Source organism: Medicago truncatula, chromosome 4 (assembly GCF_003473485.1).
Source record: "Medicago truncatula cultivar Jemalong A17 chromosome 4, MtrunA17r5.0-ANR, whole genome shotgun sequence".
Taxonomy (NCBI): Eukaryota; Viridiplantae; Streptophyta; class Magnoliopsida; order Fabales; family Fabaceae; genus Medicago; species Medicago truncatula.
Window position 1 is genome coordinate 12,431,776 of NC_053045.1, and position 23,947 is coordinate 12,455,722.

The following is a 23,947-nucleotide window of genomic DNA, read 5'->3' on the forward strand; positions in this document are numbered from 1 at the left end:
TAAAAGTTCCAAACTAGATTGCTGAGGGGCTCTCTGGTTGTTTGCATAGCCAGGTGGTGCCATTTGTCCATAGGAATTCTGAGGGGTTTTATAAAATTTTTGATTTTGCCTCATTCCTTGGTTGTATTGAGCGTAGTTCATTTGCTCAACACCTTCAATAGCACTACCTAGCTGGCAATCAACACCAATATGGCCAAATACACCACAAATTTCACAATGAGGTGATACAGGAACAGGAGTGACAACAGTAACATTCATTTTGTCAAATTTTAGTGTAAGTGCGTCAACCTTAGCAGCTAGATGATCAAGGAAAGAAATTTCATAGATACCTGCCTCTTTTTTAGAGGGTGAAGAAGCAGTGGTGGCTCTCTCATTAGTCCACTGACAGTGGTTTTGGGCAATGTCCTCGATTAAGGCATATGTTGCTGTATAGTTCCTGTTCATTAAAGCTCCACCTGCAGCTGCATCAACAGTCATTTTTATGGTATATGATAAGCCATTATAAAAAGTGTGGATTATAAGCCACTTCTCTAAACCATGGTGGGGACAAAGTCTAAGCATTTCGTTGAAACTCTCCCACACATCATAAAGAGATTCCCCATCTTTCTGAGTGAATCGTGTGATTTGATCCCTCAATTTAGCGTAGTTTTAGAAGGGGGAAATAATCGGGCAAGGAATGCTTGCCTCAGTTGATCCCATGAAGTGATGGAACCAACTTTCAATGAATGGAACCAAGCACTAGCTCTATCCCTTAAGGAAAAAGGAAAGAGGTGTAGCCTTACGGCCTCTTAGTTAGCTTTCAAGGTTCCACTGAGTCTTAAAAAAGTTTAAATATGCAGATTCGGATCCTCAGTGGGTAATCCGAAAAACTGGTTTTGCTGCACCAAGTTAAGTAGTTCAGGCTTAATTTCAAAATTGTTACCTTCAACCGTTGGGTGCACAATAATAGCATGTGGCTCTTCCGTAGAAGGGGTTGCATACTCCTTAAGAGAGTGTTTCACAGCCATAGCATTATTATTTCGTGCTTCTCTCTTTCTTTTATGCAAGAACCTTTCGATCTCGGGAACGAATTCACCAAGACTTTTGCTTCTACGCATAAAAGAACAAGAACCCAAGAAGTTAATGGTAAAAGAAAGAAAGAAGAAGAAAAGGAAAAAAAGAAATAATAATTCTAACCACTACTAAAAAGTTAATTAAATTGCTTAACTGCCCGGCAGCGGCGCAAAAAACTTGATGTAGTAAATCTGCAAGTGCACGGTTTACCGAAGTAGTAAAAAGACTATTGTTCCGACAGGGAGTTGTTGAATTCAATTAACTATTATGAATGATTAGAAGAAGAAAGTTTAGTTGAAAAGTTTGGATTTTTAACGGTTTCAAAACAATAATAAAAAGCGCCTTGGGATTATTGGTTCGTCATGGTGACAAACCCTTCACAAACCAAACCCTAAACCTATAACTTTATGTTGGACCTATTTCTAAAGACAAGTTTCTCTTTAGCCTATCACATATCCTTTCGGTCTCAGTGAGTGTGTTTCTCTAGCAACCACGCCTATTTTCATGGTTGATTGCTATTGAAATCATTGAAGCTCGAAACTTTATTGTCTCAAGGTTTACTAGACTATTTTCATGTTTTGCAATCCTTGTCTAAATTCACTTGTTCCAATATTAAGACTTCATATTTCGATCCATCGCTTAATATTTGTGATGAATCAATAACAATTACTAAACTTCATCTTTCGATCCATTGATTAATATTTGTTATTGATTATAAGAACGGTAAAATAGATTAGAAAATAGATTTACATAAAATTAGGGTTCGAGGCTTGGTTTGATTAGGATTAGGTCATTAGACTCATCCATCTATCCCAAAATAAGAAGAGTCTACCCACTCATGTTCATTGTAGACATAGAAGAGAAGAAGAAGAAGAAGAACATAAATAAAATAACAAGAAAATAAAGAAGAACTTTTATTAAAAGAAACAATTGTCACTTATTATTTCCAAGAACAAAATATTAATATACAAGTTTGATGGCTACTCTATTTATAGCCTAACAATGACTTAAGCCCTAAGAAATAGATCACTAAAGTGTTGCACAAGAAACCAAGGGCTTTAGGTCAGAAATAAACTAAAATAGGTAGCTTGTCGAAGAAGCAAAAATAGCAAAAGGAAATATGGGGGCGCGCCAAACTTCTATTTGTTGGCTTCATATTTTTGCACCAAATCTTCATATTTTTGGCCTGAATAAACTCCAAATCTCCTTTCTTTTGCTCCAATACACAATCTTTGAAATATTTGTTCATGAAATAAAATAACTTGCAAATGGAACTAAAATAGCTCTAAAAAGGAAATAAAAACATATACAATCTAAATAAAATAGACTCAAATATTATATTAAAATCACTAATTATTGACTCATCAAGTGAATTGTGATTTTGATGTTAATTTTCGTGCTCATAATTATGTGGTAAATTTGGGTATGTGAAATTTGTTATAAACTTGTTGTTGATGCTTAATTTTCATTGTTGTAACATGTTGAAGTGATTACTTTGAGAATTTAGAGAGAACGATGAACTTTGTGAAGTGAATATACCATGATTGATTAACGTTGATGTTAGGCGATATGTAGGGATGTTTTTATGATGTGTAAGAACTTGGAATCCTACTTTTGTTGAGAAAATTAGAAATAGGTGATTTTGTGAAAATAGACGAACTTTGTCAGAATAAGGTTTTATGCTCATATAATTGCAAATGGCTTTGTAAACATGGTAACATGGTGAAATAAGAATGAAATAATGTTTGTTGGGTGTTTGATATGTTGGCTATCATGATGTGGTTGTCTGTCATCTTTTATGTGGATTGTGCCTTTTGAGACAATGTTATTTACTTGTGGCGATAATTGTGGATGTTAAATATGATGATGAGTCTTGTTGAATTATGACTTGTTGATTGTGTGGATGTAAGTACTTGATAATGCAAATGGTGGTGTTTGGTGAAGATATTATATGGTGGTGTAAATTATATAATATAGTTTTGGTGATTTGTGCATTGTCGAGTCTTTACTTGAAAGTCCATGCATTCACAGTCATGTCGAGTTTTTTGGTGAAGAATGTAATTTGTGGTGTTTATTACATTAGTTGATGAAGAACGTAATTGATGTGTTTATTACGTTAGTGGATTCATACGGTAAAATTATCTCCGAACTCCAATTAGTATTACATGCATGTAGAAGTGCCTAGAACATTGCATGCACGTGAAGTTGGTGAAATGTGTCATACTTGAATGTGTGACTTGGTGAATATGTGCATTGGTTAGATTTGGTGAATGTTGTGATGATGTGAATTTGTGGACTTATATATGTTGATTGATATACTATGATGGTGGTGTGATAATATTCATGTGGAGTTAATAACCTAGGAATGTTGAATATGTACAAGTGTATTTATTTGAAATCCTTGAATGTTTTATTTGATTATGATTATTATGTAGAATAATATCTAACCCCCAGTGGTCGTTTGGTTGACCTGCTGCCTATTTGTATGAATAAGTAGACGGCTTGCAGGATTGAGTTGTTTTGCTTCGTTAGTGAGTTGTTTGAGGATAGCGTGGAGCTACCTCCTTTCTCTTTTGCTCGAGTCTAGTTAGGCTCTGATTAGGGAGTCGGGAATTTATGTTTATTGACATTATCTATTGTTGAATTTATTTGTGGAGATTATGGTTATGTATTTGAAACCTGAGATGTAGTATGGAGATTTTATGTACTCATGTATTGAGGATTATTACTTGGTAATGAGATATTATGTATGATGATTGTCTTCCGTTGCGAATTTTTATGAAAATTATATTATGCATGTTTTGGAAAAATGTAGACGTAGCATCTAAGCTCTTGATTAGTTGAATTAGTTGCATGATTTATTGCATGTGGTTTAGGGTGTTACAAGGGACACGAGAACATGATCATAAAACTGTACACACACATTTGGATAAATAATTTACTTAAGCCATTATAAAATTAGTGCTTCTGCATAACATGTTTTTACAACAACAAAAAAAATAAAGTCAATATATTTTTATATAATTTTTATTTCCTTTTCATAAAATATCTTAGAGTTTATAAAAATAAGATGAAAATAACTTATGGGCATATCATAACCTATTTTTGTAAGCTCTTCTAAACAGTATCACATGTTCCTATGATAATATACAGATTCAAATAAGTCAATCCAAGCCGGCAACTTTCACAAAAAATTTCAAAGTCATCTTAGATATGCCTATCTACACAAAGATACATAACCATATTAATATTTGATACCTCATAAGGACAAATTCAATTAGCATAAACAATTATTAAATAATTAACTCTTTCACTAACTTCATAACGTGTAAGAAAAATTGGCACCAAAATGATGTTTTTTATTTTATTTTAAAAACAACTACATATTAACACAACTCAAACCCGCATAAGACATACCCGAATTAGAGCTAGAGATTTCATGCCAATTCAATAACATCTTTTCAACAAAACACAACCAAGACATGAGGGCCTTATTGTTATACCCTGTTTTTGGACCTAAAAATACTGGGCCCAATTTCATTTCAAACTTTGTCAATTATCAAATTTCAACTGCACAGTTCAAATTGTCTCTGCCTCGCAGTATTTTCAATCACAATTTTACCTATGTTTTTCTTGCATAAAACTTTTCGAAATGTCTTTACTTGTCTTGTAAGTCATTCAAAAGTGTCTCTGAATCATTACATTGCTTTTTCTACAGTTTACTTCAAAATTTGCAAAAAGTCGTACAGAAGGGTATTTTGGTCATTTCCTGCAGTGGGACCCATTTTCATCCTTGTGACTGTCTCTGAGTCTTTTCAGATTGATTTTTAACATTTCATCAGTAAACCTTGTTAAGTTCATTTCAAACTTGCATCTGAGTCAGTATCGAGTTAATTTGATTCTGTTTAGGTCATTTTTAGCCCTAGGGGCATTTTGGTCATTTCACATAAAATTTTGGCATGGGGAGGTTACTTTGAAGTACCTCATTTAGGCCATTGGTTCGTTTTAGTCCGTTTTGTCAATTTTATTTGTGTTTCGCTTTACGTTTGGTCAAATTACCAATTTTTATTTTTATTTTTATTGTTTTTTTATTTTTGCATTTTTGGTCCTCAAAGAGTTCCAAAATTGCAGTTCAGTCTAGTTTCTTTTCCAATTCTCATTCCAGTCCTTTTTGGATTATTTGCAGTTTAGTCCTTGAAGTTTTATTTTTTGCAGAAAGGTCCAAAGTCCATTTTAAGTCCAAAGCCGTGCCATTTCTTTTCCAAGATCCAGGTGTCCTGTTCTCATTGGTTCAGATGCACACATGTCAGCTATAAAAGCATTGAGTCAGAATCAGAAGCAATGATTACACGCCAACTCATAAACACAAATACAATTTTCTTTTTCTCAGCAACTGAATCAAAACAGAAAAATTTCTCAGATTCATCAAGAACACCAAGAACAAAAACCCTAACCGTTTTTCCAGAATCATTGAATCATCAACAAATTCATCAAATTCTCTGCAATTCTCAGAGATTCAATACTGAATCTTCATCATTGAATCGCCTCCTTCACAATACGAGTGCGAATCCATCGCTGTTAGCAACGGACTCAAGCACGATCACGAAGAAGACAGTGAGAAGAAGAGAGAAAGAATCGGAGAAGATGAAGAAACCAAGCCAGTAAACCGATTTATTTTCGGTCCAGAGAAAATCAAAGAACGTTCAAGTTTTCCGAAGATTTTCTCCTTCAAGAATCTCAACCAAAATTCAGGTAAAACTCATTTTTCTCTCTTTAAAAAGTATAATCACTGTTAAACCTGCAAACAAGATCCAAAAAATTTCCAGAATCATAAAGAAAAATCATAACCGTAAACACCAAAACACAAATCCATAAGGATCCAAGTTTTGTAAGCAAGAACAAGCATCAGAGAAGTAACAAATGCGAAACGATGTAGATCCTTAAGAGTATTGAACGCACGCATTCAAAACCCTAAAAAATCATTTCAAAACCGTGTGGAAATTCTTCGATCTACGTCGTTTCAAGCTTTATTTGTGAAAATCAAGGTCAGATTAGTGTTTAGGGTTTAAAAACGAACAAGAAAAATGTAAAAAATTGGAATTCTGGGTGATTTGCTCGTCGGAACCCTAACTTCTCACCGGAGAAGATGAAGTTTCCGGTGGAACCTTCATCTTCTCCGGCCAACAACCACCGGAGAAGGGAGGAGAGAGGTGAGATGAGAGAGTTTAGAGAGAGAAGCTCTGAATTTAGAGAGAGAGGGGGTTAGAAAATGAAATAAACCGGAGCATTGCTTTTTAAATAAGCCAGTGAACCGGACCGGTCCAGTCCGGTCCATTCCCCTTTGTTCCTGGCCGTTTGATCTAGGGTTTCAGAACCCTGGATCAATCCTGTGGCTCCTGTGCATCCGGATCTTTTAGGTTTGGGCTTGGGCTTGTTTTCTTTGGTTTTCTGCGTTTTTGTCTTTTTTGTGCTATTCACACCTTCTTTTTGTGCTATTTGAACCTGTGCCTTGATTGAAATTTTGATAAAAATTCCTAGAAATTTTAGGCATATTCTTTGTTGATTTCTTATTGTTTTTATGACATTTTTGCATGTTGAGCTTGGCAAAAATATTACATGGTTAATTCATGGCATTTCAATTCTTTTTGGCCTATTCCTTATGTTTTTTGTTATATTTTTCCTTGATTTGTGGGTATGTGACAAAGGCCTTTTGATATGTTAATATGAGATGCTTATGCCTATAATCATGTGTTGATCTTGCTGTTTTGGTTTGATTCATGAAGCTTTGATTTTGTGAGCAATGTATGCATATTCTAGAAAGTAATAAAATGCTAATTCCATTCCAAAAGATTGGTATGAAGCTAAGCTTGTTTGTTTCTAATGATCCTATGTTTATAGCTTGAGATAAAAGAAACTATTTCAAACTTGCTATAGCATGAGAATTAGAAGCTGTAAATGCCTTAGGTTTCATATCAAAATTTTAGGTTTTATTACCATTTTGTTACTATCTTTATGGCATTTTATGCGCTTTTGCCTCTTGCTACTCTTTATGCCTTATTTCACTAACAAGTTTATTTCCATGTTTCATGCATCCCATTTAGCATTTCCTCCACCTTCTCTAGCTTAGCATTTATTTTTTACAAGTCTTAATTCATTTAGAGGTGTAATTTGTTATCATTGGTTTGTAGCTTGGCAAAGGGGCCATAGAATGTATTTAGGCAATTTTTGTAATATGGACTATGGACACTATGACGCACCGACACGCACACACTCACCTTAGATGTATGCATAGGATTGTATGGTTAAATAAGCGTTTAGGTTTTAAACACTTAGAGAAAATCCATCTTTTTTTAAAAAAAAACAATTGAACTTCACTTCAAAAATTTTCATAATAAGTGTGAAGTCAACACTTCATTTTTTCTTTTCTTTTTTCTTAAGAAAAATTCAATTCATCTTAATCATTTAGACTTTCTTTCTAATCACTAATCAAACCCCACTTTTTTTTGCTAAATCTAATGCTCATGAAGCCTCCCAATCTCCTTCTTCAAAACCTTTTTTTCAAAACTTAAAATCAAACAATTAAAACAAAAAAGTAGTCTTTCTTAGCAAGAACTACGCCGGTTTTGATCCCTTAAAAGGGTACGTAGGCAATGAGTCAAAACTCATCCAAGCCGAAATAAAATCAAATTCTACTTCTTCTCACCCCCCATTCTTAACTAATCATACCTTCTTTTTTACAAATAAGCGATAAAAATAAAGCGTAGAAATCAACTTAGGAGAGCGGTTCTTATGGAATACCATAATCGCTCCGGGTGCCTAACACCTTCCCGTAGCGAAAACGACCCCCGAATTCGGAAACTCAAGGGTTTTTCTCCTTTTACCCTTCCCAAGAAAAAAGAGAGATATCAACGGTCGAAAGGTACAAGTCCAATTAATGGCTTGGCACCCAAAAACCATGATAACAGAAATGGCGACTTCACTGGGGACTCTTTTTAGCGGGTCGCGCCTAGTTTTCCTTAGTTTATATTTACGCTTTGTTTTATTGCTTACATATGTGAATACTTGTTTATTTTCATTTGACGTGTGGGGTGAGAATATCAAAAGTCCTATACCCGGGCTGAGTGAACTTATGTTTAGGTAGAGATATAATCGACAATTCGATCCGGGGGTTGCCTCGTGTATTGGATTATGCGATCAATCTCACATAGCTGAGGCATTTTGAAGGTGATATTGTCGGCGTGTGTTGTCATGCTTAGGCACTTCACTTTCAATTGTTCGACGAAGCTATGAACCGTAGTTACCAAACCCATCCTAGCCTTTTTAGGACGTAGTGCGGTGGCTAAATTGAGTGTTGTCTCAAACTTTAGTCGTCACGCGATACTACACTCAAACTAGACCTTCTCACAAATAATCATGGAACGGGTGTCGTCCTGTACTACCATGATATATGTGAGAGAGGTTGCAGTTTGGGAACTGTGTTAGAACCTTGGTTACTACTATCCAAAGCATTAGTTCACCGGACGCCGTGTCCATCCGTAGCCCCGTTACTTTGAATCTCAAACCCACATTGTAACTAAACAACACAATCATGCATACATACATTCATGCATAAACATTTTTCATGCATTCATCGAAGGGTTTAAACAAATAGAAATTTTTTGTAAATAATCACAGGTATGAAGAAGACCAAGTGCTACAAGTTCAAGGAAGTGGATTTGGTTAGTTTGAGAGAGTTGGCACTCAAGGTCAAGAGTCAAACAGGGTTCCGACTCCGGTATGGGGGATTGCTTACTTTACTCCGAACCGATGTGGATGAGAAGCTAGTGCACACTCTAGTACAGTTTTATGATCCGAGCTTCCGTTGCTTCACTTTCCCGGACTTCCAGTTGGTTCCTACTCTCGAGGCTTACTCCAATCTAGTGGGTTTACCTATAGCCGAGAAGACGCCTTTCACCGGTCCCGGGACTTCTCTTACTCCTCTGGTTATTGCTAAGGATCTCTACCTCAAGACTTCCGACGTCTCCAACCATCTTATTACCAAGTCTCACATCCGGGGGTTCACTTCGAAGTATCTTCTTGATCAGGCTAATCTCGGTACTACTCGTCAGGATACACTCGAGGCTATTCTTGCTTTGCTTATCTACGGGCTCATTCTCTTTCCGAACCTTGACAACTTCGTGAACATGAATGCTATCGAGATCTTTCATTCCAAGAACCCGGTTCCTACTTTGCTAGCGGATACCTACCACGCCATTCATGACAGGACTCTCAAGGGCCGTGGGTATATTCTTTGCTGCACATCTCTTTTGTATAGGTGGTTTATTTCGCACCTTCCGAGTTCCTTCCATGATAACTCGGAGAACTGGTCCTACTCGCAGCGGATTATGGCCCTCACTCCTAATGAGGTCGTCTGGCTCACTCCTGCCGCTCAAGTGAAGGAAATTATCATGGGTTGTGGAGATTTTCTCAATGTACCTCTTCTTGGTACCCGTGGGGGAATCAACTACAACCCCGAGCTTGCTATGAGACAGTTTGGTTTCCCTATGAAGTCGAAGCCCATCAATCTTGCTACGTCTCCAGAGTTCTTCTTCTACACGAATGCTCCTACCGGACAAAGGAAAGCTTTCATGGATGCTTGGTCCAAGGTTCGAAAGAAGAGTGTGAAGCATCTAGGTGTGAGATCCGGTGTTGCTCATGAGGCTTATATTCAGTGGGTGACAGACCGAGCTGAGGAGATTGGTATGCCTTATCCAGCTATGAGATACGTGTCTTCATCCACTCCATCTATGCCTCTACCTTTACTCCCCGCGACTCAAGATGTGTATCAGGAACATCTAGCTATGGAAAGTCGTGAGAAGCAAGTATGGAAAGCTCGGTACGATCAAGCCGAGAATCTAATCATGACTTTGGATGGTAGAAATGAGCAGAAGACTCATGAGAATCTGATGTTGAAGAAGGAACTAGCTAAGGTCCGGAGGGAATTGGAAGAGAAAGACGAGCTGCTTATGAGGGATTCCAAGAGAGCCAGAGGACGACGAGACTTCTTTGACAGATACTGTGATTCAGATTCCGATTCCGATGATGCTCCGACTACTTCCTATGCTTGAGAGCTTTATTTGTTTACCTTGTTGAAAATGTTGTGTAATTTTGATTATTTGCAAGATTTCTAATTCGTTTTAAAATCCTTCGATGAAAAAAATAAGTCTTTTGCATTCGCATTTGCATATCATGCATCATATGCATCATGCATTGGTCACAAAGGCTTCCAATTGCTCACTACTTCCTGGTTCCTCTGCCGCAGTGTGAAAAGTGGCTCGTGCTCAGAGAGTTTACGAACCAGATAGAATTGATCGAACCAGAGAATACAGAAGAAAAAAAAGGGCTATGGAAGAAGAGAACGCTCAGCTTCGCACCGAGTTAGCCTCTCTAAAGGAGGAATTGGCTAAAGCTAATGACGTCATGACTGCTCTACTAGCTGCTCAAGAGCAATCAGCTACAGCTATCCCTACAACCACAGCTGCACCAGTAACTACAAGAGTGCTCCCCACCACTTCTGCAGACAATCGCTTTACTATGCCAGTGGGGTTTCCGTATGGGCTTCCACCGTTCTTCACTCCCAGTACTGCAGCGGGCACTTCGAGCACTGCTAACAATGTTCTGATCTCTGCAACAAATGCTGCCTCCATCAATGCTACTTTGCCACAAACAACAGCGGCTGTCACTGAGCCTCTTGTGCATACCCTGCCCCAAGGTGTTAACATCAACACACAGCACGGAAGTATCCCCGTAACCAAGACCATGGAAGAGATGATGGAGGAACTTGCTAAAGAACTCCGTCATGAGATCAAGGCCAATCGAGGGAATGCGGACTTTTTCAAAACTCAAGATCTTTGCTTAGTGTCAAAAGTGGATGTTCCTAAAAAGTTCAAAATTCCGGATTTCGACCGGTACAACGGGCTAACTTGCCCTCAAAACCACATCATCAAATACGTCCGAAAGATGGGCAATTACAAAGACAATGATTCCCTTATGATCCACTGTTTTCAGGATAGTTTGATGGAGGATGCCGCTGAGTGGTATACTAGTTTGAGCAAGAATGACATCCATACCTTTGATGAATTAGCCGCTGCTTTCAAGAGCCACTACGGGTTTAACACTCGATTGAAGCCGAATAGGGAGTTTCTCATGTCCCTATCTCAGAAAAAGGAGGAAAGTTTCCGTGAATATGCGCAAAGGTGGAGAGGGGCAGCTGCCCGTATCACTCCTGCTTTAGATGAAGAAGAAATGACCCAGACGTTCTTAAAGACGTTGAAGAAAGATTACGTTGAGAGGATGATCATCGCTGCCCCGAACAACTTTTCGGAGATGGTCACTATGGGAACCCGTCTTGAGGAAGCAGTCAGGGATGGAATCATTGTGTTTGAGAAAGCTGAATCTTCTACGAGTGCATCGAAGAGGTATGGTAATGGACACCACAAGAAGAAAGAAACGGAAGTGGGGATGGTGTCAGCTGGAGCCGGTCAATCCATGGCTACTGTTGCACCTATCAATGCAGCTCAAATGCCTCCGTCATACCCATATATGCCGTATTCTCAGCATCCTTTCTTCCCGCCATTTTATCATCAGTACCCTTTGCCACCGGGCCAGCCTCAAGTGCCCGTCAACGCAATTGCCCAACAGATGAAACAACAGTTGCCGGTTCAACAACAACAACAGCAGCAGCAATATACCAGACCAACTTTTCCTCCTATACCAATGTTGTATGCTGAGTTGCTTCCAACTTTACTCCAGAGAGGACACTGCACGACTAGGCAGGGCAAACCCCCACCTGATCCGTTGCCTCCAAGGTTCAGGTCTGATCTCAAATGTGATTTTCATCAGGGTGCCTTAGGTCATGATGTCGAGGGGTGTTATGCTTTGAAGTATATTGTGAAGAAGCTCATTGATCAAGGAAAGCTGACTTTTGAGAATAATGTCCCACATGTCCTCGACAATCCTCTTCCAAATCATGCCGCTGTGAATATGATCGAAGTGTGTGAGGAAGCTCCTAGACTTGATGTCCGCAACGTCGCAACTCCTCTGGTACCTCTACACATCAAGCTGTGCAAAGCCTCTCTGTTCAGCCATGATCATGCCAAGTGTCTCGGATGCCTCCGTGATCCTTTGGGTTGTTATACTGTTCAAGAAGACATCCAAAACTTGATGAATGATAATCTTCTGACTGTCAGTGATGTTTGCGTGATTGTGCCAGTTTTTCACGATCCGCCTGTCAAAAGTGTACCTTTGAAGAAGAATGCTGAGCCTTTGGTGATAAGGTTGCCAGGACCAATTCCTTATGTTTCGGACAAGGCTATTCCATACAAATACAATGCTACTATGATAGAAAATGGAGTAGAGGTGCCTCTAGCCTCCTTCGCCACAGTAAGCAATATTGCCGAAGGGACTTCTGCAGCGCTAAGAAGCGGGAAGGTTCGTCCGCCATTATTTCAGCAGAAGGTAGCTACACCGACCATTCCGCCAGTTGAAGAAGTAACTCCAACCGTTGTTTCACCCATTGCTACAGATGTGAACCAGTCAGGCAAATCTATAGAGGATTCGAATTTAGATGAGATTCTGAGGATAATAAAGAGGAGCGACTACAAGATCGTTGATCAGTTGCTGCAGACTCCTTCGAAGATATCTGTCTTGTCATTACTCTTAAGCTCTGAGGCTCACAGGAATACCTTGTTGAAAGTGCTGGAGCAGGCTTATGTTGACCACGAAGTTACGGTAGATCGTTTCGGTGGCATAGTGGGAAATATTACTGCTTGTAACAACCTCTGGTTTAGTGAAGAAGAGTTGCCGGAAGCGGGAAAGAGTCACAATCTGGCTTTACACATCTCGGTGAATTGCAAATCAGACATGATATCAAATGTGTTGGTGGATACCGGTTCCTCCCTCAATGTAATGCCCAAGACGACTCTAGACCAGTTGAGCTACCGTGGGACCCCTTTGAGGAGGAGTACTTTCTTGGTCAAAGCTTTTGATGGATCTCGAAAGAATGTGCTGGGGGAGATAGACTTGCCGATAACCATCGGCCCTGAGAATTTCTTGGTTACCTTCCAAGTGATGGACATTAATGCATCCTACAGTTGTCTGCTGGGAAGACCGTGGATACACGATGCAGGTGCGGTAACCTCTACCTTACATCAGAAGTTGAAATTCACAAGGAAGGGAAAGCTTGTTACCATTCATGGTGAAGAGGCATACCTAGTCAGCCAGCTGTCTTCCTTTTCTTGTATTGAAGCAGGGTCTGCTGAAGGGACTGCTTTCCAGGGTTTGACCATTGAAGGTGCAGAACCTAAGAAAGCTGGGGCTGCTATGGCTTCATTGAAAGATGCTCAGAAGGTTATTCAGGACGGTCAGACTGCCGGTTGGGGCAAGGTGATACAGCTCTGTGAGAACAAGCGTAAAGAAGGTCTCGGGTTCTCCCCGTCATCAAGGGTTTCCTCGGGAGTCTTCCACAGTGCAGGGTTTGTTAATGCTATCTCTGAAGAAGCCACTGGATCTGGTCTCAGGCCTGTATTTGTTACACCAGGAGGCATTACGAGAGATTGGGATGCCATTGACATTCCTTCAATCATGCATGTTTCTGAGTAATGTGTCTTGTTGCTTTAATGCTTTGTTTTCAAAATAACAATCCTCTCGCTCTGCCCAAAGCGAGAGTGATATTTTCTGTAAGGGCATGTTTGTTTCGGCATTGCCGTTGATTAATAAAACTTTGTCGTTTCTTCCACGACTACTTTTTTTAGTGCTTTTTCCCTTGGAAATAATGGTAATGCCAGAAAAAAACCAAAATGTCCGTATTTTCTTATTAATTTCAAAAATCTGCATGAAAAAAAAACTCTTTCTAAAATCATCCAATCATTATATGCAGGTTGAACCATAATAAACCCGTTGAACACAGTAATCCTACGGTTCCTCCAAGTTTTGATTTCCCTGTGTATGAAGCCGAAGATGAGGAAGGTGATGACATACCATATGAGATTACTCGGTTACTCGAGCAAGAAAAGAAAGCCATTCAGCCTCACCAAGAAGAGATTGAGCTTATCAACATAGGTACCGAGGAAAACAAGCGAGAAATCAAGATTGGTGCTACTCTAGAGGAGGGGGTTAAACAGAAGATCATCCAGCTCCTCCGGGAATATCCAGATATTTTTGCATGGTCCTATGAAGATATGCCAGGTCTAGACCCTATGATCGTGGAGCATCGGATCCCTACCAAGCCTGAATGTCCTCCCGTCAGGCAGAAATTGAGAAGGACTCATCCTGATATGGCTCTCAAGATTAAGAGTGAAGTTCAAAAGCAGATTGATGCGGGTTTCCTAATGACAGTTGAGTATCCTGAATGGGTTGCCAATATTGTGCCTGTGCCAAAGAAGGATGGTAAAGTCCGGATGTGTGTTGACTTCAGAGACCTGAACAAGGCCAGTCCAAAAGACAACTTTCCATTACCTCATATTGATGTGCTTGTTGATAATACTGCTCAATCTAAGGTGTTCTCCTTCATGGACGGTTTTTCCGGTTATAATCAGATCAAAATGTCTCCTGAAGATAGAGAAAAGACATCTTTTATCACTCCATGGGGTACTTTCTGCTACAAAGTGATGCCGTTCGGCCTAATCAATGCTGGTGCTACCTACCAAAGGGGAATGACCACTCTGTTTCATGACATGATTCACAAGGAAGTTGAGGTATATGTGGATGACATGATTGTGAAGTCAGCAGATGAGGAGCAGCATGTTGAATATTTAACAAAGATGTTTGAAAGGTTGAGAAAATACAAGCTGCGATTGAATCCCAACAAATGTACATTCGGTGTCAGGTCTGGGAAGTTATTAGGCTTCATTGTCAGCCAAAAGGGCATTGAAGTCGATCCTGATAAAGTCCGGGCCATCCGAGAAATGCCAGCTCCACAGACAGAGAAGCAAGTCAGAGGTTTCTTGGGACGTTTGAATTACATCTCCCGATTCATATCTCATATGACTGCAACCTGCGGGCCGATCTTCAAGCTACTTAGAAAGAACCAGCCTGTTGTATGGAATGATGAATGCCAAGAAGCTTTTGATAGCATCAAGAATTACCTGCTGGAACCACCTATCCTTGTCCCTCCCGTGGAAGGAAGGCCTTTGATTATGTATTTGGCAGTATTTGATGAATCCATGGGATGTGTACTTGGTCAACAAGATGAAACTGGAAAGAAAGAGCATGCTATCTATTATCTAAGCAAGAAGTTCACCGATTGTGAAACTCGGTATACAATGCTTGAGAAGACTTGTTGTGCTCTAGCTTGGGCTGCTAAACGCATGCGCCATTATTTGGTGAATCATACGACTTGGCTGATATCCAGAATGGATCCGATAAAGTATATCTTTGAGAAAGCGGCCGTTACTGGGAAGATTGCACGCTGGCAGATGCTTTTGTCTGAATATGATATTGTGTTCAAAACTCAAAAGGCAATCAAAGGTAGCATTCTTGCCGATCACCTTGCTTACCAACCTCTTGATGATTACCAACCAATTGAATTCGATTTCCCCGATGAAGAGATCATGTATTTGAAATCCAAAGACTGCGAAGAACCGTTGATTGATGAAGGTCCAGATCCCAATAGCAAGTGGGGTTTAGTCTTCGATGGTGCTGTCAATGCTTATGGCAAAGGAATTGGGGCAGTCATTGTATCCCCGCAGGGGCATCACATTCCTTTTACCGCCCGAATTTTGTTCGAATGTACCAACAATATGGCTGAGTACGAAGCATGTATCTTTGGGATCGAGGAAGCAATTGACATGAGAATCAAACACCTCGACATCTATGGAGATTCCGCGCTCGTCATCAATCAGATAAAGGGTGAATGGGAGACACATCATGCTAAATTGATTCCTTATCGTGATTATGCGAGGCGTTTGCTGACATATTTTACAAAGGTTGAGCTGCACCATATTCCTCGTGATGAGAACCAAATGGCTGATGCTCTTGCTACTCTATCCTCCATGTTTCGAGTAAACCATTGGAATGATGTGCCAATAATCAAAGTGCAACGCCTTGAAAGACCGTCACATGTGTTTGCTATTGGGGATGTGATCGATCAGGCTGGTGAAAATGTGGTTGACTATAGACCCTGGTACTATGACATCAAGCAGTTCTTGCTGAGCCGTGAGTATCCGCCGGGTGCTTCCAAACAAGACAAGAAGACCTTGAGAAGATTGGCCAGTAGATTCCTGTTAGATGGAGAGATTCTGTACAAGAGAAACTATGACATGGTATTGTTAAGATGTGTTGATGAACATGAAGCAGAGCAGTTAATGCATGATGTACATGACGGTACCTTCGGGACCCATGCTACAGGGCATACTATGTCAAGAAAGTTGTTACGAGTAGGTTATTACTGGATGGCTATGGAGCATGATTGCTACCAGTACGCCAGAAAATGCCACAAATGTCAAATCTATGCTGATAAGATTCATGTGCCTCCGCACGCTCTCAATGTTATGTCATCCCCATGGCCGTTCTCAATGTGGGGCATCGACATGATTGGAAGAATTGAACCGAAGGCTTCAAATGGTCATCGTTTCATCTTAGTGGCAATTGACTACTTCACCAAATGGGTTGAAGCAGCATCTTATACCAATGTGACCAAGCAAGTGGTAGCTAAGTTTATCAAGAACAACATCATCTGCCGATATGGTGTTCCCAGTAAGATTATTACCGACAATGGTACCAACCTGAACAACAATGTGGTGCAAGCTCTTTGTGAAGAATTCAAAATTGAGCATCATAACTCTTCTCCTTATAGACCTCAGATGAATGGTGCTGTTGAGGCCGCCAACAAGAATATCAAGAGAATTGTCCAGAAGATGGTAACCACTTACAAGGACTGGCATGAGATGTTACCCTATGCTCTGCATGGCTACCGTACTACTGTGCGCAGTTCAACCGGGGCAACCCCTTTCTCTCTTGTATATGGTATGGAAGCAGTTCTTCCTTTGGAAGTGGAGATCCCATCTCTCCGTGTGATCATGGAAGCAAAGTTATCCGAGGCTGAATGGTGCCAGAGCCGGTATGACCAGTTGAATTTGATTGAGGAAAAACGTATGGATGTCATGGCTCGTGGACATTCATATCAAGCAAGAATGAAGACTGCTTTTGACAAGAAAGTCCATCCTCGAGAATTCAAGGTGGGGGAACTGGTATTGAAAAGGAGGATAAGCCAGCAACCCGACCCAAGGGGCAAGTGGGCGCCTAACTATGAAGGTCCTTATGTTGTAAAGAAGGCCTTCTCCGGTGGTGCTTTAATCCTTACACACATGGATGGTGTAGAACTTCCGAATCCAGTGAATGCCGATATAGTCAAGAAATACTTTGCCTAGAAATATGAAAAGAACAGCATGGTAGGTCGAAAACCCGAAAGGGCGGCCTAGGCAAAAATGCGCTTCCCGGTGGATCGAAAACCCGAAAGGGCGGTCCAGGCAAAAATAAGGGACAAAAAAAAAATATGAAAAGCTCGCTGAGATTGTATGCAACTCAGGCAAGAATGAGCGTCTCGATGAGCCGAAAACCCGAAAGGGCGGTTCATGCAAAAATGAGATTGAAACAAAAGGCAAGTAACTATATCTGGCCAACCACCGTCCCCCTTGGGGCATCTGCTGCCGTTAATGACCATCTTCATCAAAAGCTCCTATGCTTGCGAATTCAAAGTTTCTAGGAAATGTCATGATTACTGTGTTCAATGTACCACCAACCAATAAAATTACCATTTTCCAAGCTTTGTGAATCCGTGGAGTCATGCCTTTGGCTGGTCACCACTCTTATACATCAATTTGAGCCTTTGCTTTTGTTTGAAACTCTATTTTTTTCTTTTTACTTTCAAAGCTATGTACAAAAACATTTTCTTTCTATTTTGATAATGACAATGCTTGAAACAAACATTTTGAAAATTGAAAACTTTTTGTCTATTTTGAAAAGCAAACCTGAGCAACAGGGTACATTCAAATGAAACATGCATGAGCGAGAGTATGTTGATGTCTATTTCAATATATGTTACAAGCAGGTTCTCCTCCAGGATAGTCTGTGGTCAATGGCAAGAATGAAAAAACAGAATGAAAATGCATGAAAATGAAAAGGCTCGCTAAGTTGAAAACCCGAAAGGGCGGCTTAGGCAAGAATGAGCACCCCGCTGGATTGAAAACCTGAAAAGGCAATTCAGGCAAAAATGGGGCCAGGTAGATAGTAGAACGATCAACTAACTTCAAGGTCATCTCGGAAGGTTTCAACTCACCTACACCCATCCTCTTAAAGAGGGACAAAGGCAACAAGCTAACACTAGCTCCTAGATCGCACATGGCTTTATCAATGGTCTCACTTCCAATCAGACAAGGGATGGCAAAACTACGTGGATCTCTGAGGTTTGGAGGCAACTTCTTTATGATAGCATTACTTTTCCTAGTCAAAGCTATTGTCTCATCATGCTCTATCTTTCTTTTCTTTGAGAAGATATCTTTTAAAAATTTAGCATATAGAGGCATTTGAGACAAAGCTTCCGCAAAAGGAATATTAATGCATATCTTTTTAAGCATATCAACAAACTTATTAAATTGTGCCTCCAAGTTAAGCTTAGCAAGCCTTAGTGGGAAAGGGACTTTAGGTTTATCAAGCGGTTTTTCATCCTCTATTACGGCTTTCTCACCTTGAAGCTTAACACTCTCTCCCTCAATGTTCTTAGCTTTTGCAATGGCATCCTCTAATTGTCTACCACCCCCTAATGAAATAGCATTTATGTGGGGTTTGGGTTTGGCCTCGGTTTGACCAGGAAAGACTCCCGGTGTTTGAGAGGGAGCAGCCACCTGTTGGGCCACTTGGGAGATATGATTTTCAAGCATTTTAGTATGAGTAGCAATAGAATCTACCTTAGAATTGAGTTTGGAAAGAGAGTCATTCATAAATCCGGTTTGGTTTTTAAGCTATTGGAGCTGCTTAGATTGATTCATGACATAACTTTCCATTAAAAGTTCCAAACTAGATTGCTGAGGGGCTCTCTGGTTGTTTGCATAGCCAGGTGGTGCCATTTGTCCATAGGAATTCTGAGGGGTTTTATAAAATTTTTGATTTTGCCTCATTCCTTGGTTGTATTGAGCGTAGTTCATTTGCTCAACACCTTCAATAGCACTACCTAGCTGGCAATCAACACCAATATGGCCAAATACACCACAAATTTCACAATGAGGTGATACAGGAACAGGAGTGACAACAGTAACATTCATTTTGTCAAATTTTAGTGTAAGTGCGTCAACCTTAGCAGCTAGATGATCAAGGAAAGAAATTTCATAGATACCTGCCTCTTTTTTAGAGGGTGAAGAAGCAGTGGTGGCTCTCTCATTAGTCCACTGACAGTGGTTTTGGGCAATGTCCTCGATTAAGGCATATGTTGCTGTATAGTTCCTGTTCATTAAAGCTCCACCTGCAGCTGCATCAACAGTCATTTTTATGGTATATGATAAGCCATTATAAAAAGTGTGGATTATAAGCCACTTCTCTAAACCATGGTGGGGACAAAGTCTAAGCATTTCGTTGAAACTCTCCCACACATCATAAAGAGATTCCCCATCTTTCTGAGTGAATCGTGTGATTTGATCCCTCAATTTAGCGTAGTTTTAGAAGGGGGAAATAATCGGGCAAGGAATGCTTGCCTCAGTTGATCCCATGAAGTGATGGAACCAACTTTCAATGAATGGAACCAAGCACTAGCTCTATCCCTTAAGGAAAAAGGAAAGAGGTGTAGCCTTACGGCCTCTTAGTTAGCTTTCAAGGTTCCACTGAGTCTTAAAAAAGTTTAAATATGCAGATTCGGATCCTCAGTGGGTAATCCGAAAAACTGGTTTTGCTGCACCAAGTTAAGTAGTTCAGGCTTAATTTCAAAATTGTTACCTTCAACCGTTGGGTGCACAATAATAGCATGTGGCTCTTCCGTAGAAGGGGTTGCATACTCCTTAAGAGAGTGTTTCACAGCCATAGCATTATTATTTCGTGCTTCTCTCTTTCTTTTATGCAAGAACCTTTCGATCTCGGGAACGAATTCACCAAGACTTTTGCTTCTACGCATAAAAGAACAAGAACCCAAGAAGTTAATGGTAAAAGAAAGAAAGAAGAAGAAAAGGAAAAAAAGAAATAATAATTCTAACCACTACTAAAAAGTTAATTAAATTGCTTAACTGCCCGGCAGCGGCGCAAAAAACTTGATGTAGTAAATCTGCAAGTGCACGGTTTACCGAAGTAGTAAAAAGACTATTGTTCCGACAGGGAGTTGTTGAATTCAATTAACTATTATGAATGATTAGAAGAAGAAAGTTTAGTTGAAAAGTTTGGATTTTTAACGGTTTCAAAACAATAATAAAAAGCGCCTTGGGATTATTGGTTCGTCATGGTGACAAACCCTTCACAAACCAAACCCTAAACCTATAACTTTATGTTGGACCTATTTCTAAAGACAAGTTTCTCTTTAGCCTATCACATATCCTTTCGGTCTCAGTGAGTGTGTTTCTCTAGCAACCACGCCTATTTTCATGGTTGATTGCTATTGAAATCATTGAAGCTCGAAACTTTATTGTCTCAAGGTTTACTAGACTATTTTCATGTTTTGCAATCCTTGTCTAAATTCACTTGTTCCAATATTAAGACTTCATATTTCGATCCATCGCTTAATATTTGTGATGAATCAATAACAATTACTAAACTTCATCTTTCGATCCATTGATTAATATTTGTTATTGATTATAAGAACGGTAAAATAGATTAGAAAATAGATTTACATAAAATTAGGGTTCGAGGCTTGGTTTGATTAGGATTAGGTCATTAGACTCATCCATCTATCCCAAAATAAGAAGAGTCTACCCACTCATGTTCATTGTAGACATAGAAGAGAAGAAGAAGAAGAAGAACATAAATAAAATAACAAGAAAATAAAGAAGAACTTTTATTAAAAGAAACAATTGTCACTTATTATTTCCAAGAACAAAATATTAATATACAAGTTTGATGGCTACTCTATTTATAGCCTAACAATGACTTAAGCCCTAAGAAATAGATCACTAAAGTGTTGCACAAGAAACCAAGGGCTTTAGGTCAGAAATAAACTAAAATAGGTAGCTTGTCGAAGAAGCAAAAATAGCAAAAGGAAATATGGGGGCGCGCCAAACTTCTATTTGTTGGCTTCATATTTTTGCACCAAATCTTCATATTTTTGGCCTGAATAAACTCCAAATCTCCTTTCTTTTGCTCCAATACACAATCTTTGAAATATTTGTTCATGAAATAAAATAACTTGCAAATGGAACTAAAATAGCTCTAAAAAGGAAATAAAAACATATACAATCTAAATAAAATAGACTCAAATATTATATTAAAATCACTAATTATTGACTCATCAAGTGAATTGTGATTTTGATGTTAATTTTCGTGCTCATAATTATGTGGTAAATTTGGGTATGTGAAATTTGTTATAAACTTGTTGTTGATGCTTAATTTTCATTGTTGTAACATGTTGAAGTGATTACTTTGAGAATTTAGAGAGAACGATGAACTTTGTGAAGTGAATATACCATGATTGATTAACGTTGATGTTAGGCGATATGTAGGGATGTTTTTATGATGTGTAAGAACTTGGAATCCTACTTTTGTTGAGAAAATTAGAAATAGGTGATTTTGTGAAAATAGACGAACTTTGTCAGAATAAGGTTTTATGCTCATATAATTACAAATGGCTTTGTAAACATGGTAACATGGTGAAATAAGAATGAAATAATGTTTGTTGGGTGTTTGATATGTTGGCTATCATGATGTGGTTGTCTGTCATCTTTTATGTGGATTGTGCCTTTTGAGACAATGTTATTTACTTGTGGCGATAATTGTGGATGTTAAATATGATGATGAGTCTTGTTGAATTATGACTTGTTGATTGTGTGGATGTAAGTACTTGATAATGCAAATGGTGGTGTTTGGTGAAGATATTATATGGTGGTGTAAATTATATAATATAGTTTTGGTGATTTGTGCATTGTCGAGTCTTTACTTGAAAGTCCATGCATTCACAGTCATGTCGAGTTTTTTGGTGAAGAATGTAATTTGTGGTGTTTATTACATTAGTTGATGAAGAACGTAATTGATGTGTTTATTACGTTAGTGGATTCATACGGTAAAATTATCTCCGAACTCCAATTAGTATTACATGCATGTAGAAGTGCCTAGAACATTGCATGCACGTGAAGTTGGTGAAATGTGTCATACTTGAATGTGTGACTTGGTGAATATGTGCATTGGTTAGATTTGGTGAATGTTGTGATGATGTGAATTTGTGGACTTATATATGTTGATTGATATACTATGATGGTGGTGTGATAATATTCATGTGGAGTTAATAACCTAGGAATGTTGAATATGTACAAGTGTATTTATTTGAAATCCTTGAATGTTTTATTTGATTATGATTATTATGTAGAATAATATCTAACCCCCAGTGGTCGTTTGGTTGACCTGCTGCCTATTTGTATGAATAAGTAGACGGCTTGCAGGATTGAGTTGTTTTGCTTCGTTAGTGAGTTGTTTGAGGATAGCGTGGAGCTACCTCCTTTCTCTTTTGCTCGAGTCTAGTTAGGCTCTGATTAGGGAGTCGGGAATTTATGTTTATTGACATTATCTATTGTTGAATTTATTTGTGGAGATTATGGTTATGTATTTGAAACCTGAGATGTAGTATGGAGATTTTATGTACTCATGTATTGAGGATTATTACTTGGTAATGAGATATTATGTATGATGATTGTCTTCCGTTGCGAATTTTTATGAAAATTATATTATGCATGTTTTGGAAAAATGTAGACGTAGCATCTAAGCTCTTGATTAGTTGAATTAGTTGCATGATTTATTGCATGTGGTTTAGGGTGTTACAAGGGACACGAGAACATGATCATAAAACTGTACACACACATTTGGATAAATAATTTACTTAAGCCATTATAAAATTAGTGCTTCTGCATAACATGTTTTTACAACAACAAAAAAATAAAGTCAATATATTTTTATATAATTTTTATTTCCTTTTCATAAAATATCTTAGAGTTTATAAAAATAAGATGAAAATAACTTATGGGCATATCATAACCTATTTTTGTAAGCTCTTCTAAACAGTATCACATGTTCCTATGATAATATACAGATTCAAATAAGTCAATCCAAGCCGGCAACTTTCACAAAAAATTTCAAAGTCATCTTAGATATGCCTATCTACACAAAGATACATAACCATATTAATATTTGATACCTCATAAGGACAAATTCAATTAGCATAAACAATTATTAAATAATTAACTCTTTCACTAACTTCATAACGTGTAAGAAAAATTGGCACCAAAATGATGTTTTTTATTTTATTTTAAAAACAACTACATATTAACACAACTCAAACCCGCATAAGACATACCCGAATTAGAGCTAGAGATTTCATGCCAATTCAATAACATCTTTTCAACAAAACACAACCAAGACATGAGGGCCTTATTGTTATACCCTGTTTTTGGACCTAAAAATACTGGGCCCAATTTCATTTCAAACTTTGTCAATTATCAAATTTCAACTGCACAGTTCAAATTGTCTCTGCCTCGCAGTATTTTCAATCACAATTTTACCTATGTTTTTCTTGCATAAAACTTTTCGAAATGTCTTTACTTGTCTTGTAAGTCATTCAAAAGTGTCTCTGAATCATTACATTGCTTTTTCTACAGTTTACTTCAAAATTTGCAAAAAGTCGTACAGAAGGGTATTTTGGTCATTTCCTGCAGTGGGACCCATTTTCATCCTTGTGACTGTC

At 38.6% G+C, this 23,947-nt stretch overlaps 2 non-coding genes across 2 annotated transcripts; both read left to right on the plus strand.

Annotated features, from left to right (window-relative positions):
* The first annotated feature begins 532 nt into the window (after positions 1-532).
* Positions 533-639, plus strand: LOC112421477 (small nucleolar RNA R71). The gene has a single exon (XR_003011803.1). It is a non-coding gene; the product is annotated as a small nucleolar RNA R71 (small nucleolar RNA).
* Positions 640-19,623: 18,984 nt separating this feature from the next.
* On the plus strand, positions 19,624-19,730 carry LOC120580372 (small nucleolar RNA R71). Its single transcript, XR_005646096.1, has one exon. It is a non-coding gene; the product is annotated as a small nucleolar RNA R71 (small nucleolar RNA).
* Positions 19,731-23,947: the final 4,217 nt, after the last annotated feature.